Source organism: Canis lupus, chromosome 36 (assembly GCF_011100685.1).
Source record: "Canis lupus familiaris isolate Mischka breed German Shepherd chromosome 36, alternate assembly UU_Cfam_GSD_1.0, whole genome shotgun sequence".
In the NCBI taxonomy this organism is placed as follows: Eukaryota; Metazoa; Chordata; class Mammalia; order Carnivora; family Canidae; genus Canis; species Canis lupus.
The window spans coordinates 2,883,336-2,898,455 of NC_049257.1; the positions used below are offsets into that span (position 1 = coordinate 2,883,336).

The 15,120-nt window shown below is 41.0% G+C and overlaps 1 protein-coding gene across 3 annotated transcripts in view; it reads left to right on the forward strand.

The window, feature by feature from the left end:
• Window positions 1-15,120, forward strand: part of GPD2 (glycerol-3-phosphate dehydrogenase 2) — a 140,606-nt gene that overhangs the window by 23,123 nt on the left and 102,363 nt on the right. Inside the window, exon 1 of one of the 3 annotated variants that reach the window (XM_038584541.1) lies at window positions 12,991-13,127. The exons of the other annotated variants lie outside the window; for them this stretch is intronic. The gene's annotated coding sequence lies outside the window, so the exon portion shown is untranslated. Of the gene's footprint in view, window positions 1-12,990; window positions 13,128-15,120 lie in introns of those variants that run through there. 3 annotated transcript variants of the gene reach the window in all.

Here is a 15,120-nt window from a genome sequence, read left to right on the forward strand (position 1 = left end):
CTTAAGAAATGACTGCTGTAGAGGCACCTGGGTGGTTCAGTGGCTTAAGCCTCTGACTCACGATCTCAACTCAGGTCATGACCTCATGGTGGTGAGATGGACCCCCCTGCTGGGCTCTGCGTTTGGTGGAGAATCGGCTTGAGAGGCTCTACCCCTGCCCCTCTCATCTACACACACATTCCCTCTGTCTTTCTCAAATAAATCTATATTTTATTTTGTTTTGTTTTATTTTATTTTATTTTATTTTATTTTTATTTTATTTATTTATTCATAGAGACACAGCTAGAGAGAGAGAGAGGCAGAGACACAGGCAGAGGGAGAAGCAGGCACCACGCAGGGAGCCTGATGCGGGACTCGATCCCAGGTCTCCAGGATCACGCCCTGGACTGCAAGCGGCGCCAAACCGCTGCGCCACCAGGGCTGCCCTATATCTTATTTTTTTAAAAGATTTTATTTACTTATTCATTTTTTTTAGAGAGAGAGAGAGAGGGAGCAGATGCTAGCGGGAGGAAGGGCAGAGAGAGAGAGAATCTCAAGCAGACTCCCAGCGGAGCATGGAACTGGTCTTGGGGCTCAGTCTAATGACCCTGGGATCCTGACTGAGCCAAGATAAAGAGTCAGAAGCTTAGCAGGCTGAGCCACCCCACCCAGGTGCCCCAAATAAATCTTTTAAAAAAACCAGAAGAGGAAGAAATGATTGCTTTTGTTCTTATTACTCTTAAAAGGCATCCTCTGCAGGGTAGAGTTGATCTTCCACCTTCCCTGTGAATTCCATTGTATCGTTGCACCAATTACGACCCTCCCTTGATTTTTCTATGTCTGTCTTGTCGCATAAACTTCTTGCTAGGAGGAAGTCATATGTGGCTCAGCACATAAGGCCCTCTGACCTCATCTGGAACCCACTATCCACATCATTCACTGTGCTGCAGCCACAGTGGCCTTTCAGTTTCCAGCAGAGGTCAAGCTTTCACATGCTAAGTGTCTTTGCATGCCTTCGAAGGCCCTTCTCCTGGCTCTCTGGGTGGCTGGCTCTTCCTCCTTAATTTCGTTTTTTGCCAAATCACCTCCTTGAGCATTCTATTTAGAGTTGGTTCCTCGTACTGCAGTCACTTTCTCACCTAATATGCCATCTTCTCTTTTCTTTTCTTTACTTTTTTTTCCTTTCCTTTCCTTTCCTTTCCTTTCCTTTCCTTTCCTTTCCTTTCCTTTTTTTTTTTTTTTTTAGGTTTTACTTAAATATTTATTTACTCAGAGAAAGAGAGCACAGGCATGCATATGAGCAGGGGGTAGAAGCAGAGGGAAAGGAAGAAGCAGATACTCCACTGAGCAGGGAGCCCAACACACAGGGCTTGCTCCCAAGACCTTGAGATCATGACCTGAGCCAAAGGCCGATGTTTAACTGACTGAGCCACCCAGGTGCCCCTCTGTCTTATTTTCTGCATAGCACTAGTCACTTTCAAAATACTCAATTTGCTTACATTTGTTGATTTGTTGTTTCCCTCAGTCCATCAGAGTAGAGAAATCGCCAGCCCTGAGAGCAGTGCAGGGGATCCAGCAGGCGCTCTTTGAGTCCATTCCTGTTGAATGCATGCTGCAGTAGTGAATGCCCCTCCTTTCATCTTCCTTACTTGGGTGCATCTTTCAGCAATACTTTCCTGAATAGTTATTGAACTCTTGCTTTTTTTTTAGAGAGTACAATTTTTATCTATCACTCACCAACAATAAGTGTGCTGTTCATAAGCTAGTTTCTAACAAGGATTTATTTATTTATTTTTTTAGCAGTGGCAGATTCTTTTTGCCCCATTTATCTATAAACTTTTCTTGAAATCCAAGAGAGTACAGAGAAATGTTCTAATTGTTTCCAGAGCAGCCTTGCCACAATTTTTTTCAAGATAATGTGGATTTGTTCAGATGATGCAGAATTGAAATAAAAATTTTATTTTCCTAAACTATTTTCACAAACTACGTGTTTGTGTCTGATTGGAGATTCTTAATTTTCATAACAGACCAGTGCAGTTTGTGTGAGTGTGTACTGTGTGCACCAAACTTGAGGAATGATCTGGTGCGCCTCAGTGACCAGCACACGGGAAGGAAGGGGGAGGAAGGCCCTGGAGTGAGATAAAGCCAGGGTGTTGGACGTCTAAACGCTCACATGCTAATAAGTTGTTCCTTTTCCTTTCACAGAGTGTGTCATTGGCATTTTAAGCATAGTTCTAACTTGGCCCCCCTTTTTTTGACCATAGTGGTAAGAAGTTAGAAGTGAGCTGGAGAGCTCAAAGATCTAGAGGGAAAATTAGCGGTAGTTTGAGAGTTTGGAACAAACAGAAAACTTGTATTAAGCAGACAGAGGAAGAATTCAAATGGGAAGAGCCTGTGGCTTCCGGCCACTTGGTAAAGAGGGTGATGGTGTTGTGCCTTTTACTGTTCCTGCGGCCAACATCCTAATACCATAGTCTAATGTACTTAGGGGTGGCTCTAAGTCATCAGTAATTGAATTCATGGGTAATATATTCTTTAAGAAGACAAAGTGTGACTTGCATTTTTGAAATATTCTAATTTGAAATAATTTCGACTTTTTTTTCAAACTGAACTCTACTCAAAGTTCTTAGAAGGCAGGGATTTTCATGTTTGTTCTCAGTTATATGTTCAGTAACGGGCAAATGTTAGGTGATCAGTCAGTAATTACTAAATGAAAGAATGAATACAAGCCTTAATTATCCAACGGCGCTAAATAAATAGGACATCGAGACAGTACCACCTTTAATGCATGAAGGTGTCTTTTTTTTTTTTCCTCTGTACCTACTTAATGAAGAACACACATAAAATAATATACATACAAAGTCAAAATAGCTCTGGACATTTTCAAAGAGACTTCATTTACAGGTGGAGCAAGGATCAGCAAATTCAGATGATTTGCCTGACTTCACAAAGCAAGTTACAGATAGAGACAGAATAGCAAGGCAAGGCTCCTCATCCTTGCCTTCCTGAATTCCCCTGGTGATTGTCTTTTTTCGCCTGGTGTTTTGAGAATTAAAAGAATATAGAGCTTGGTTGTTGTGTTTTTGTTTATTTTCTCTTTCTTGCTTGCTTGCTGTCTTGCTGTCTTTCTTTCTTTCTTTCTTTCTTTCTTTCTTTCTTTCTTTCTTTCTTTCTTTCTTTCTTTCTTTCTTTCTTTTAGCAATGGAAACTTTAAAGAGAATATTGAGTAGAACCCTTTATCTTCTTTTGTGCATGCTATTAAATTTTAGACTGTCAAATGCTAGGATATTAGCGGAATAATGTTGGTACACAGTATCTCATGCACAGTGACTAGACTTGTTTATAGTCTAGTACTTGAATGCTTTTCATTTCAGAGTGTGTGCCAGTCCTTTTAAAGAAGAAAAGAAAAATCTAAAAGGAGAGGCTTGAAGAGGATGCCTCATTCAAATAGAGAGAATAGAATCTTATGACCGAGACTGTTTTAGCCAAGAAGGCTGAGCTGGAAATACAGATTTGCTTATTATTTTTGGATAGGTGAAAGAAAACAATCTTTTTTTGGGGGGGGGGGTGAAGGGATGGGCATTTACAAAATGTTGTATTACTTGTATTCCATTCTTTTTAAAAAAGACTATTAGTTTTAAAAATTAATTATTAATTTATTTGAGAGAGAGAGAACATGTACAGATGGGCCTGAGTGAAGGGAGGGACAGAGGGAGAGAATCCTTAAGCAGACTCACAGCTGAGTGCAGCCTATGGGGGCTCCATGGGGCTGGATTTCACAACCCTGAGATTATGACTTGAGCTGAAATCAAGAGTTGGCCACCTCACCAACTGAGTCACCCTGGGCCCCTGTATTACATACTTTTTAAATAAATTTTTCGTTAGAAATATGAATTCTGTAATCTGCCTTTCCTCTTGTTTAATTTTTATTTCCTTTAGGGTCAGACATTTTTAGGCAGTATGATCACTAAGCAAAAGAATACAGTACATGATTACTTTGATTGGTAGTGTAACTGTGTAACTTAGATTTTCTTTGCATCTAAGCTTTGTGTGTGTAATTTGACCCTGTGTGTAATTTGTGTGTATTGATAGTTACATTTATACCTGCAGTGGATTAGTAGATGTGCAAGGGAGTGAATTTTAAATGCAAATTTCAGCAGGCTGTGGTAAGGGTGTGGTGGTGGCATCACTACTGGGTGTAAAAATTGGTTGGCTTTATTTCTTGGGGATCTTCTCACGCTCAAGGAAGCAAAATCACTGGTCTCCCTACTGCAACATACGTGGTTTCTGTTAGAACTCCCTGCCATGTCTTGTTCATTAATAGGGTTCTAATAGAGCTGTAATCAAATTTAGAATTTTTTTTCTTTTTACAATGTAAGTGAATTAAATTAACTGAAATTATTGTGCTATAACTAATTATCATAAAAATTATAGTTTTTTTATGAGCTCAGGATTTCATAAACTATCTTCAACAAGTGTTTCCTAAAATATGTTTCTACTGACATATATAATGCAATTGCAGCTAGAACTTTTGAAAGAATTGATGCATTTTCTTCTCATTTGGTGATAAAAATAATGAAAAAAAGCTGAGTAAATCAGTTGGCATCACCATTTTGAAGTAAGAAAAAAGCCAACTTTTCAAAGTTTTGTTTGTGCTTATTACATTTGAAGGCAGATTGTCAAACCTTCTATATCTGATACTCAAAAAAAGAGTTTTCAGGATAATGATCTTGAGTCTCTTTAAGATTCTTTCCGACTCTTCAAAGAAAAGTGCCTATGTTTAGTATATAGTGTTTCCTAATTCATAATAGTTTATTTAATAAAAAATATACAATATTGGAAAACAGCAAAAGAAATCTTTGATTAAGATCAGGAAAATAGAACCTCAATTATCCAAAGCACTTTTTTTCTCTGAACATTTCATTGAACTTTTCTTATGATGTATTTCTTTTGACTGTAGAGTTAAAAGTTCATTATCCTCCATATATGTTTTTAAAAACTTTTCATTTGGTTCACAGTGCCTGTGCACTATTTTATAGCCCCTAAGTCCATTTAAAATACATTTATTTATATGATGAGGTAGATGCTTTTTTAATGAAGCATTTTTGGGATGTGTATTCAACAGTCATGATTGTGATTACTTTATCACTGTGTGTGTGTCTCTCATGAATAAATAAATAAAATCTTAAAAAAATGTAAAAGCAGATATTTTGACCTCTGGCTTGAAATTTATAACAGGGTTTTTTATTCTTTTTAAGATTTTATTTATTTATTCATGGGAGACACAGAGAAAGAAAGAGAGAGAGAGAGAGAGAGAGGCAGAGGGAGAAGCAGGCTCCATGCAAGGAGCCCGATGCAGTACTTGATGCTTGGACTCGGAATCACACCCTGAGCCAAAGGCAGATGCTCAACTGCTGAGCCACCCAGGCATCCCTTTTTTTCTTTCTTTTCTTTTCTTTTTTCTTTTCTTTTCTTTTCTTTCTTTTCTTTTCTTTCTTTTCTTTTCTTTTCTTTTCTTTTCTTTCTTTCTTTTCTTTTCTTCCTTTCTTCTTTCTTTCTTTCTTTCTTTCTTTCTTTCTTTCTTTCTTTCTTTCTTTTTCTTTTTCTTTCTTTTTTCTCTTTCTTCTTTCTTTCTTTCTTTCTTTCTTTCTTTCTTTCTTTCTTTCTTTTTCTTTTTTCTTTTTTTTTCTTAAGGATTTTACTTTATTTTATTGAAAGAGAGTGAGAGTGAGTGCAGAAAATGGGGGCGGGGTGCAGAGGGAGTGGCGGCCTCCAGTGGAGCAGGGAGCCAGACAAGGGACTTGATTCCAGGACTCTGGGATCATGACCTGGGCAGAAGGCAGACCTTGTTTTCTTTTATTTTTTTTCCCCTTGTCTTAATTACTGAAGTAGAGTTTAGAACAGTGTGTAAAGGCTACAAAAGAGTTTATGCTGCTGAAGGAAAGTGAATGATTTTTATGACTCAACATCGTGTTAGTGAAGGGAGCATAAATACTGCGAGAAGCCCAGGACTGGTGTGGTCTGTTGGCCTAAAGAACTTTTTTTCCCTTTGATTCTTTGGTAACATCCTTTCTTCCTCAAGGCAAAATTAAAGTTTATATGCCTGTTGTATTCATTTTTAAGTGAGGATTTCTTATTATTGGTATTAAATGTAAGTTTATTTAATTTCATACCGGGCATGTAGTCCCTTAAAACTGATTTGTGTCTTTATAAGGGATGGGAACTTTAGGGAAGGAATGTTCCAGATTTTCACTTAATAAGGGACATTTTATTTTATGCCTTTCCTGATTACCTTATATTATGTATATGGTAAACAAAGAAAATTAAAGATAGGGTTTTACAACTGTAAACATAAATCTATTAACATGTCTAGGATGATAATCTAGATTAATTTTGGTTTTAAAATGAACTTAAAATAGAAAACAAGTTCTCTTGCATGAAGTAATTATAGTTCTTCATGATTTCTAAAAGCCATTCTATGGAAAGCAAATACAATAGAAGTCATTCCATTATGAATTAAACTAAGATCATTTGCATTTAATGAATATAAATCTGTTATTGGCTGAAGTGGACTTCATTGATTTCTTGTAATTCTGTAGTGAACCTCACGGAAATAGGAGAGAGGGTCAAATTTGTGACTACACTACTGTTGTGCACTTTAGAATTGGCAGAAAACATAAAATAGGGAAGTTGCCTTGGAAACACTATTTTTTAAGAAATGAGTCTTACGTAATAAATGAGGACTAGAGTGTGAGCATAGATCCTCGTGTTGCTCCAGAGCCCCCTCCTTCCTTTCTCTGTGTTTTCACTTCAGGCAACTTTGCGAAATAAGTGCTTGACTTGCTTATGGCTTTGCATATTAAGTCAAACAAAAATTACACAACAGAAGGATTCATGTAATAATGTTTGAGACAAGTTTTTGAATAAACAGAAACTTTTAACTGGCTCACTTTAAATGGTTGTTGACCTTATTTTCTTCTTTTTCTTCTTTGCCTTTTGCTTACATTTCTTAATTTCTGACTTGAGCCCCTGGAGCCAGCTCAGTCCTCTTCTGTGCCAGCTCCTCTTTGTCAAGCTTCCAGGCTCCTGCCCTCCTTGAGCCTGTGGCATGGTCCTGAGCCAACCTCTTTCTCAGTCATCTGTAGCTGTGTGTTTGGCCCTAGGATGACCTAACTGACCCCAAGGGTCCTGCGGAGACTAGTAGGAGCCTTTAACAAAGCACTTTCTGGCTGGGAGCTATGTGAACCAGTATCAACGTAGCATTTGTCTTTCATTTTCTCTTTGATTCCTGATTTTCTCTTTTGTCTTCACTGAAAGCCTCTCCCTTTGTTAAGATTTCCCCCGTCTTTTCTAGTCTTTTCTATCTTTTCGGTTAAGCCCTTCTCGCATGGGATTTCCTGGGGAAGTTGGTTGGAAATACAGAAATTCCCTTAAGCAGTCTGTGTAAGAGACAGGGACAAAGCCAGGGTTTGGATGCTGTGCCAGCAATGTGGGATTGTGTTGCTTTAGCTTCCTCATCAGCTACAGTCTGAAGTCTTGGACATCTAGAATCTCAACATTCATTATATTTCTAACTTTTGTGCTTTTATTTGATTCTCTCATTTATTTTGTTTTATCAAGAAAATACTGTTTTTAAGGACTTAAGAAAAATCTTTCTGCGGGGCCCCTGGGAGGCTCAGTTGGTTAAGCATCTGCCTTGGGCTCAGGTCATGATCCTGGGTCCTGGGATGGAGCCTCGCATGGGGCTCTCTGCTTAGCCTGGAGCCTGCTTCTCCCTCCCCCTCTGCCCTTCCCTCCTGCTGTGCTCTCTCACAAATAAATAAATAAAATCTTTAAGGAAAAGAAAAAAAAAACAAAAACCTTTTTTGCTTTTGATATTCTGTTCAGCATATGAACATTTTACAACTCTAGGTGGTCACTGTTACTTCTGTGTGGCTTTTAGACTATGTATAAATGTAATATTTTACACATACACGCACACATTCATTTCTTTCCATTTGGATAATCTTTTGTGGATAACTCTTGGGTCCATTTCCTACTCAGTCTTGGCCCAAATCTTTTTTGAAAATGTTTAAAGCAACCAAAACAGGACACATTCATTTTCAGTTTATGGACTAGGGCCCCTCTCCAGTTCTAGAGAATGGGCCTGTGATGTTGATTATTTTGTTCGTTTGTGTTTGACAGCTTTCAGGAAGCGTGCTTGAGGGCTGACTCTGTTTCTGTAGGGTTCCTATGCATCTTACTGCCTAAGATGTTCGTGCATACAGGCGCCTCTCTGCTTGGCGAGGGGGGATGCATTTACAGGCAGAGTGCTGATCTTTATCCTCACTGGGAAAAAGAAGTTAGCACGTGGTGTGCATTGCTTGCTGCTTATCTGGGCAAGCACTTTATTAGCATGTGCTTGGTGTGCCTGAACTAGGATGTACTTTCTGATAGGGAGGTATATAAAACATTCGATATATCATGGATTGGAATAATAAAGGATTTACTTTGTTGAAATGTGTCTAATTCAAAGCTGCCCAGAAATCTTGACGTTTACAGTTAGAACTGGGCTGCTGGTTGGGAAGGTGCTTTTGTGCTCACTTCTTTCATTTTGTGGGGGACTTGCTGCCAAGTTCCATGATTATAGTAGACTTCTTCTTTTGAGATCTGACACCCATATTTTGTAAAATTCACATACCCTTCTCCTTGTAAGTCATTGAATTTGTATGCGGGTGGACCTTGAGGCCTGGTCTTCTGAATGGTGCAGTTGTGCCTTCTGTGGGTTTGAAAAAGTGTCATGACTCAAAATAGGTGAGGTGTGGTTTTCCATGCATAGCTACAAGGTAGGTGACTACACAGTTGAAGTGTAAGGAGCTTCGTGCTACTTTTGGACCTGCACATGCTTAAGGAAGGGGCTCAGAGGTGTAGCACAGGCTATAGGCGGTCAGAGGGGCGCGGAATGCCTTTTGCTACATCTTGCTAGGGAGCACCTGTCCCCTGGACTGCAGAATTGCTCTTCTAAAAATGATCTTTCATCTACAGTACATGCATTCCCCCCACCCCTGCTCATTTAAATGAATGAAGATCGTGGAGAGAGCAAAGGGAATTTCCACACAAGACGCCAGAGGATAGGAGAGTTTGTAAAAGTGAAGAGACCCGCAGCTCCTTCCACGCTGGAGTGATAAGTCCATCTGGGTGGGTTTTAGTTATGTGAAATTCAGAGAGAAGCTAGGTGGTGGGACAGGAAGAGGAGTTTGAGTGCTCTGTTTGGAGAACTCAGAGGCCAGGAAGTGTGCTCTTGTTCTGGAATAACTTTGTGGGGGTTGCCGAGAGGCCCCTCAGCCTTTCTCAGTGGGTGCCTATTTCTTGTTTTGAAGTCCACAGTGTGTGGGGAAGGTCTCCAAGGGCGTGATTCAAGCTGCGGAGTCGCCTTGCTTCTGGGCGGGAGGAGGCGGAGGTGGTGAGCCCCCAGGGCTGTTTGAGACCCGGTTTCCAGTCAAGGCCTTCCTCAGCGAGCAGCCAGGGGTCCGCGTGGGCTGGGTCAGCGGCCAGGCCGGCGAACTTTGAGCCGCTTTGAGCTGGCCCGGCCGCAGGGAGCTCCTGCAGGTCACGGGTGGGTTCCAGCCCATCTTTCCGGGCAGTGCTTTCATTTTCTCCAGGTGGACGCCCGGAGGGGGACCATCGGGGGGTCCATGTCTCACCTATTTTCTCTCTGTTTGATGTTTTGAGGTCCCGGAGCCATGTGGGTCCCCTCCCCCGGGGCACCCCGGCCGGCGGGGGCGTGAGCGCGGCGGGAGCCCACGGAGCCTCGCTTGCGGCCCGGGTGATGGGCTGAGCGCCTCTCGCGTGGCGGGCCTGGTGGCCGCTGGAGGCCTTCCTCGGAAAAACGTCCCTTTACTCCCTCAGCCAGGTTTTAGGACTGAACTGTCTGCTTTGCGACTCAGTTGCATGACTTCTTTATGTGTTTTGCATATTGACCCCAACCAGGTCTGTGATGTGCAGGATCGTCTCCCATTCTGTTGGTTGCCTTTTCACTTTGGGGATGGTTTCCTTTACTGTCAGAAGCTCTTTGTTTTTTGTTGTTTTTTTTTTTTCTTTTTAATTTATTTATGATAGTCACACACACACACACAGAGAGAGAGAGAGAGAGAGAGGCAGAGACACAGGAGGAGGGAGAAGCAGGCTCCATGCAGGGAGCCCGATGTGGGACTCGACCCCGGGTCTCCAGGATCAGGCCCTGGGCAGAAGGCAGGCGCCACACCACTGCGCCACCCAGGGATCCCCCGAGCTCTTTGGTTTGACCCAGCGCCACTTCTTTAGTTTTGCCTTTGTTGCCTGTGCTTTCGGTGTCAAATCCAAAAAAATCATCGCTAAGACCGGTGCCAGGTAGCTTACCCTCGATGTTTTTTTTCCAGAAGTATTATGGTTTCAGGTCTTATATTTAAATCTTTAAAACATTTTGAGTTTGTTTTGGAACATGGTATAAGATAATGGTTCCCTCCCTCCTTTCCTTCTTTCTTTTCCTTCCCTTGCATACGGCTGTCCAGTTTTACCTACATCATTTACTGAAAAGACTGTCCTTTCCCTGTGTGTATGCTTGGCTCCTTTGTTGAAAATTAACTGACATGGGTTTATTTCTGGGCTCTCTATTGATCTACAAGTCTGTTTTTAGTGCCAACAAGTTTTCAGTACCAATACCATACTCTTGAATAATATACCTTTGAAATGTAGTTTGAAATGGGGACTTGTGATGCTTCCAGCCTTGTTCTTCTTTCTTAAGATTGCTATTCAGGGTCTTTTGCCTATCAGAGTATTAACACTCAATATAGCACATCTAGTTATAATATAGAGTTGTAAAACATTGATATTTAATTCACCAAATTGATTGTAAGCACCTTGAGTGCAATTGACAAACTCACAGATGTATTTATTTAGTTTAGTACCTTTTTGTTCAGGGTTGTTTAGTTGGGCTGGTGTTCCCCTGCCAATAATTGGAGGACTGGTGCTTATCTGTGCAAGTGTGGGAGCTGGTCCTGAGTCCATGTACATACAACTTAAGTCATGGGGGCAGCCCGGGTGGCTCAGTGGTTTAGCACTGGGAGACCAGGGATCGAGTCCCACATCAGGCTCCCTGCATGGAGCCTGCTTCTCCCTCTGCCCGTGTCTCTGCCTCTCTCTCTCTCTCTCATGAATAAATACATAAAATCTTAAAAAACAAAAACAACTTAAGTCATGGGCCCTTAGACATGGACATCAGCTGTAAGAACTAAGCTAATTGTGGGGTATGTGGGTGGCTCAGTTGGTTAAGTGTCCCACTCTTGGTTTCAGCACAGGTCATGATCTCAGGGGCTTGAGATTGAGCCCCTCATTGGGCTCTGGGCTCAGCAGGGAGTCTGCTTGGGATTGTCTCTCCTCCCTGTCCCTGCTCATTCTCTCTCTTTCTCTCTCTCTAAAAATAAATAAGTAAATAAATAAAATCTTAAAAAAAATAACTAAGCTAATTTTATTTCTGGATGATTTTTCTACCTCTAGTTTCTCACACTTTTAGTTACAAAAGGTAAAGATTTATCCATATTCCCAGTTGCAGTTTTGCTTAGTTGGAAGCAACGTTTCCTCTTTGTAATCATTATGAAAACTTTTCTCCTTATGATGGGATTTAAGTGGATACAAATAGTTCACAGCATATGGTTTATATTTATCTGGTTTTAAATTTCTGTTGTTCAGCCGTAAAACAGTGTTGTTACATTACCATAGATATTTTGTTAGAGGTTTCTTCACTGACTTAGGGAAACCCTAAAGCCAAGGACTGTACACATGAGGGGAGTGTTTGAGAACAGGACCCTCTTTTAGGAATAACAGGGAAACATGGCATGGCCTTTGGGGAGAAGTTACTATTTTGAGAGCAAAAGGCAGGGTAGAACCAATCGGTGGTTAGGAGTATAGACTAAGTTGTGGTTTTCTCACTTACTAGTCAGTGACTTTGGGCAAATCCCTTACCCGTTCTGAACCCACAACTGCCTCTTTTATGAAATTAGAGTGATGTGAGGGTGATATGAGCTGATGTATGTAGAATCGAAAGCACAGTGCCTATTACCTAGCAAATAATAAATGTCGACTATCAGTATTTTAACATTGATGATGATGATGATCATCATCATCATCTTAGCAGAGACAGTTGAAATTGATTTTGTGCTTTTGTTTTTGAATTACTTGTTTTTTAAATTTATTTTTATTTTTTTATTGGAGTTCCATTTGCCAACATATGCACCCAGTGCTCATCCCGTCAAGTGCCCCCCTCAGTGCCCGTCACCCAGTCACCTCCACCCCCCGCCAACCTCCCCTTCCACCACCTCTTGTTCGTTCCTCAGAGTTAGGAGTCTCTCATGTTCTGTCTCCCTCACTGATATTTTCACTCATTTTCTCTCCTTCCCCCTTTATTCCCTTTCACTATTTTTTTATATTCCCTGAATGAATGAGACCATATAATGTTTGTCCTTCTCTGATTGACTTACTTCACTCAGCATAATACCCTCTAGTTCCATCCACATCGAAGCAAATGGTGCGTATTTGTCATTTCTAATGGCTGAGTAATATTCCATTGTATGTTTTTGAATTACTTGTAAGAGTGATTTATTCATTACAACTAGCTGGGTGGTCTTACAGTGGGTTTGATCTCAATAGAAATAACGATCCCCTAAGCATGGGCTATTTTATGAAAGTACTGGGAAAGAGAAACTCTTTATTGATTATTGTTAATATGATTGCTAACTCCGCAAAATAATGTATTAATGCAGTTTTTTATTAGTATTAATGGCTCATTGAGAAAACCCATGAAAATATCTCCCTTAGTGAGGTTTGGTTTCAGAAATGAAATTGAAGCACTATAATAAGTTGAGCAAAGAATGCAGGAACCTACACAATTGGAAAAACTAACCCCAAACTGAAGTGGCTGAGTGAACGCCTCTGTTGAGATGCTTTCCTTGACTGTATTATATAACATTCCTCAGCTGGCTTTGTTGACGTGTGGTATTCTTTGTGAGGTCATCAATGACATTATCAACAATTCAGAAGCAATGATACTGAGTTAAAGTCAATCAGCTACAAAATTCACATCCAGGACACCACCGGGCTGCTGTCTATATGGGGTGGGCACAAGCATTGTTTAGGTAAATAAAACTAGGTCTCTATTTTCTGTCCCTCATTGTCAGGGGAACCCAGTTAGCCTGGAGATGCTGTCTCTGGACTGCTAGGGTTTCCACTGTTGTGTGATAGGCAACCCATATGAACATATATGCAAAAGTACGAGGGAGGGTGATGGTGGGGTATGACAAATGAGTGCCTTGCAAGTTGGCTTAGTTGAGATTTTCAGTATCAGAACAATCTTAGATGTAAAGTTTTGCTTAGGGTAGACTGAATGATGCATGGACGCCCCTAGCCATCATATTGGCATACTAATTATTGTGCATCACTTGGGAAAGAGGGCACTTTCTCTACCTCCAGCAGTAGAGAAACATGCATGTGAAATATTTTCCTGGTGAGAATCTTTTTTTAAAAAAATATTTTATTTATTTACTCATGAGAGACACACACATACAGAGAGGCAGAGACACAGGCAGAGGGAGAAGCAGGCTCCTGCAGGGAGCCTGATGTGGACTCGATCCCGGGACTCAGGGATCGTGACCTGAGCTGTAGGTAGGCGCTAAACCGCTGAGCCACCCAGGTGCCCCTCTGGTGAGAATCTTAATAGAAAAGATGAGTCTTAGAATTTATTAGTCTGTCAGATGGAGTATGGTCAGAGGAAAAAATAAATTTTTCAGAAATGCCAACTTTTAGTATATAATTTATAGGATTCCAAAATGAATTTTCTATGAAATCACAGTTACCAACTACACTGAAATTCTTTGATTTAGTGTAGTTATGCTAATGGATTCCATTCATCCTATATGGACCTAAACATTTTGAATGTATCCTAATTTACATTGAGATACTAGATGTTCTTTAGTATCCTAGGTTAAAACTGACTTCATATTAAATACTTTCCTGAGTCATTAGATACTTGTAGAGTATAAGGCATGTTGTCTAGACAGGTCTGACTCCACCCATTCAGGAAAATAGGGTAGTGGCTTCCCTGTAAGATGTGGCTGTGCCAGCTGCTACGGTGAATGAAAAGTCTCAGGCAGGTCACATTGCTCAATATCAACTCTAAGTTAGAACTCTTTTTTTTTTTTTTTAAGATGATCACATGGTTTTATCTTTTTTTGTTTAGCAAAATAAAAGCTGGCAAGGGTTCTTTTGGTGGAATTTTCATCTTGATGCACTTTGGTTGTGTGGTGTTTCTAAAAAATTAAAGGATATTGAAGCCATCAAAAAAACTTCTATTTCAAGATGAGAAGAAAGTCAAGAGCTAACACAATGCAAGATTTTATTTAGAAATATATAGCAAGGGGCTCCTGTGTGTCTCAGTTAAGCATCTGACTTCCTCTTGGGTCATGATCTCGGGGTTGCCCTCCACCTGCTTATGATTCTCTTTCTCCCTCTCCTTTTGCACCGCCCTTCCTCACCCCCCCCCCCTTTCTTTTAAGATTTTATTTGACAGTTGACAGAGAGTGAAGGCGTGCCCGCATGTGGGAGCAGGCCCGGGAGGGGCCACTGCCGGGCTCCCGGAGCCTGGCTCCTGACCTGAGCCACCCAGGTGCCCCCCTCACCTTGTCTGACTGAAAAAAAACTGAGAACAGAAACCAGAGTGCTGGATATGGAGAGTTGCCCCTTGAAATTGCCGTGCTGTGCAACCCTGGCTAGAATAAAACTTTTTTTTTTTTTAATTAAGTTCCCTTAATGACAGGAATTCTAGCTGTCACTAGGAATTATCTTTTGTCGCTTTGTGAAAGGATCAAGGCACTGTCTGCTTGACTTCTTATCTGTCAAGTGTAGACTGTTCTGAGGAATGCACCTGTGTTGGCTCCCTCCTGAGAGCTTCAGTGGGAGGGGAGAGGCCGGGCAGGGAGTTGAGCCACGGTGTGAATTGCACCTGTGCCAGAGCACCTGCAGGAACCATGAGGCCCCCTGTCTCCACTAGTGGCAGCTCCCCCTCGCCCCCATTTCCTTGTGGAGGGGATTAGCAGTTGAACAGATTTGCAAGTACAGCCTGCAGTTTCGTGA